Below are 3900 nucleotides of genomic sequence, written 5' to 3'. Positions count from 1 at the left end.
AACAAGACTAGGATGTGCACTGTCACTATTGTTATTCAATATTGTACTAGAAAGTCAAGCTAGAACATTTAGGCTAGATAAAGAAATAAAAAGCATCCAAATAAGAAAGGAAGAAGTAAAACATCCACTATTCACTGAGGATATGATTGTATACCTACGATCTCCTGAAAAATCCATAACAAAGCTACTAGACATAATAGACAAGTTCAGCAAAATGGCAGGATACAAGATTAATATGCAAAAATGAATAGTGCTTCCATACATTACTTGTGTGTAATGTGAGAAAGAAATGAGAAAAAAAATTTATAATAGTAACTAAAATAAAATATTTAGGAATAAAATTAAGCAAAGATAAAAGGGCCCATATTCAGAAAACTCCAGCACATTGCAACAAGAAACCAAAGAAGGCTTAAATAAATGGACAGCCTTTGTTCCTGGACTCGAAGTCTAAATATCATTAAGATGTCAATTCTACCCAAACAGATTTACATATTCAATGCTATCCCAATAAAAGTCCTGTCAGCCTTTTTTTGCAGCGATGGAAAAACCAATTATCACATGTGTTTGGAAGGGAAAGGGTCCCTGAATAGATGAAAAATGGCTTGAAAAAAGAACACAGTTGGAGGATTCTCACTTTTGGACTTTAAAGGATATTACCAAGGGAAGCAGATTTGGCTCAACTGATAGAGTGTTCACCTACCATATGCGTGGTCCAGTGTTCAAACCCAGGACCCATGTGATGAGATGACCCACGTGCAGTGCTGCTATGAGCAAGGAGTGCTGTGCCACTCAGGGGTATGTCCCATGTAGGGAAGTGCCATGTGCGAGAAGTGTACCCCCTAAGGAAAGCTGCCCCACATGAGAAAAAAGTGCAGCCCACCCAGGAGTGACACCGCACACATGGAGAGCTGATGCGGCAAGATGAAACAACAAAAAGAGATACAGATTCCCAGTGCCGCTCACAAGAATGCAAGTGGACAAAGAAGAACACACAGCAAATGACACAGAGAGCAGGAGGGGGAGATAAATAAATAAATAAATAGATCTTTTTAAAAAATAGAAAAATAAAGAATATTACCGAGCTAGTGGTAAAAACAGCATGGTGCTGGCATAAAGACAGATTAATCAAAGGAAACAAATGAAGAATTTAGAAATAGACCCTCACATCTATAGTCAAGTATTTTTGACAAGCATGTCAAGCCTTCCCAGCTGGGCCAGAAGAGTATACTCCCTTCGTGCAGGGAGAACTGGATATCCACAGTCAAAAGAAAGAGGACACCTATCTCAAACCTTACACAAAAATTAATTCAAAGTGGGTCAAAACCTAAATATAAAAGAGACAACCATAAAAGTGCTCATAGAAAATGTAGGAAAACATCTTTGACATCTTGTGACCAGTGGTAGTTTCTTAAACTTTACACCCAAAGCACGAGCAACAAAAGATAAAATAGATAAATGGGACTGCCTCAAAATTCAACACTTTTGCACTTCAAAGGATCTTGTCAAAAGGGTGACAAGGCAGCCACTTCAATGGGAGAAAATCATTGTCAATCACATATCCAAGGTAGTGGAAGCATTTTGGGCCTGGAATCCCTACACAACCCGATGGCTTTAACACAATGAGCTCTGTTGGCACTGGGTATGACCTGTAAGCCTCTACATTCTCTCCTGATGGGAGAGTTTTTCAAGTTGAATATGCTATGAAGGCTGTGGAAAATAGTAGTACAGCTATTGGAATCAGATGTAAAGACGGTATTTTCTTCGAAGTAGAAAAATTAGTCCTTTCTAAACTTTATGAAGAAGGTTCCAACAAATGGCTTTTTAATGTTGATCGGCATGTTGGAATGGCAGTAGCAGGTTTGTTGGCAGATGCTCAATCTTTAGCAGAAATAGCAAGAGAAGAAGCTTCCAACTTTAGATCTAACTTTGGCTATAACATTCCACTCAAACATCTTGCAGATGGAGTGGCCATGTATGTTCATGCCTATACACTGTACAGTGCTGTTAGACCTTTTGGATGCAATTTCATGTTTGGGTCTTACAGTGTCAATGATGGTGCACAACTCTACATGATTGATCCATCGGGTGTTTCATATGGTTATTGAGGCTGTGCCATTGGTAAAGCCAGGCAAGCTGCAAAGACAGAAATTGAAAAGCTTCAGATGAAAGAAATGACCTACCGTGATGTTGTTAAAGAAGTTGCAAAAATAATTTACATTGTACATGATGTAGTTAAATATAAAGCATTTGAACTAGAGCTCAGCTGGGTTGGTGAATTAAGTAAAGGAAGACATGAAATTGTTCCAAAAGATATAAGGGAAGAAGCAGAGAAATATGCTAAGGAATCTTTGAAGGAGGAAGATGAATCTGATGATAATAATATGTAACATTTACATCTGCTTCTGTTCAAATTTCTATATAGTCCCATGAAAACTATTTAGCCCAATGGATTATTATATACCCAGTAACAAATTGTCATTAAATTTTTGTCTTATAATCATTGATGTTTTCTTAATATCTGCTTAACAAAATTTGTGTGGGCAATTGAAAACCTAATACTCAGAATTAAAATGCCTGCTTAAACATTCCTTAGAGACTGTTCAATCATATGAATTTAAAGCCCCAGTCCACTAATGTAGAAGCTAAAACTAACCTGCTGGGCTGTTGTTGCCCAGTTTTGTATTTAAATGATTGTTGGTTATCCTCCTCTATTAAACTTTAAGTGTAATTTAGAAAAACAGATCCTACAACATCTGAATCAAGATTGTTTCTCTTTTCCTTTATTGTCATAAGGAGGAGTGGATTTAAGAATTAGAGATCCCAATCTATCACTTTTTTTAAAAATCACATATCCAGTAAGGGTTTAATATCCAAGATATACAAAGAAATTATACAACTCGAGTAAAAAGACAAACTTCCTGATTAAAAAATGGGCAATAATCTTGAAAAGAAAATTGTCCAAAGAAGAAATACAAATGGTGAAGAAACACATGAAAAAAAATGTTTTTCATTAGCAATTAGGGAAATGCAAATCAGAACTACATGAGATATCATTTCACACTTATTACACTGGCCACTCTTAATGTTGGAAAACTAAATGTTGAAGAGGATATGGAGAGATGGAAACACTTATTCACTGTTAGTGGGAATACAGAATGGTACGGCCATTGTGGAGGGTGACTGGCACCTCCTAAGGAAGTTGAATATCAACCTAGCATGTTACCCGGCAATATCATTACTATGTATGTGCTTGGAATAACTGAGAGCAGAGACACCAACAGACATCTGGACATTGAAATTCACAGTGGCATTATTCATGATTGCCAAAAGTTAGAAATAAACTGCATGTCCATCAATTGATGAATGGATAAACTGTGGTGTATACACATAATGGAATATTATACTGTTGTAAGAAGAAATGAAGTTGTGAAGCATATGACAATATGGATGAACCTAGAGGACATTATGTTGAATGAAGCCAGACACAAAAAGACAAATAATGTATGATTGTGCTATTATGAACTAAATATAAAATGTCAACTCATGAAGTTAATAATTAGAATGTAGGTCACCAGAAAAGAAAAGGAGGGTAGAGAATGGAAAGCTGAGGGTTAATTGTGCATAACTGGTAAAAATGTTATTTGTAAATCTTTGGAAATGAATAGAAGCACATCATGGTGTTTGTAATTAGCTGAGCTCTATATGGGTATGACAGTGGCTGAAAGGGCAAGTCTATGGTCATGTATATTACTAGAAGTAAAGCTAAAAACTGTGCCATGGTACTTCATAAGACAGTGAAACCTCACATAAAGCACGAATGTGGGTGATATTGCATATATAAGACCATTTCTGCAAAATATAAATATAAATATACTAGAGAGAAAGAAAAAGAATAGCAGC

At 36.3% G+C, this 3900-nt stretch overlaps 1 pseudogene; it reads left to right on the top strand.

Annotated features, from left to right (window-relative positions):
• The first annotated feature begins 1619 nt into the window (after positions 1–1619).
• On the top strand, positions 1620–2387 carry LOC101432690 (proteasome subunit alpha type-3 pseudogene; annotated as a pseudogene).
• The last annotated feature ends 1513 nt before the right edge of the window (positions 2388–3900 follow it).

This window comes from Dasypus novemcinctus, chromosome 19, assembly GCF_030445035.2.
Source record: "Dasypus novemcinctus isolate mDasNov1 chromosome 19, mDasNov1.1.hap2, whole genome shotgun sequence".
NCBI lineage: Eukaryota > Metazoa > Chordata > Mammalia > Cingulata > Dasypodidae > Dasypus > Dasypus novemcinctus.
This window is presented reverse-complemented; position numbering and strand designations above follow the sequence as displayed.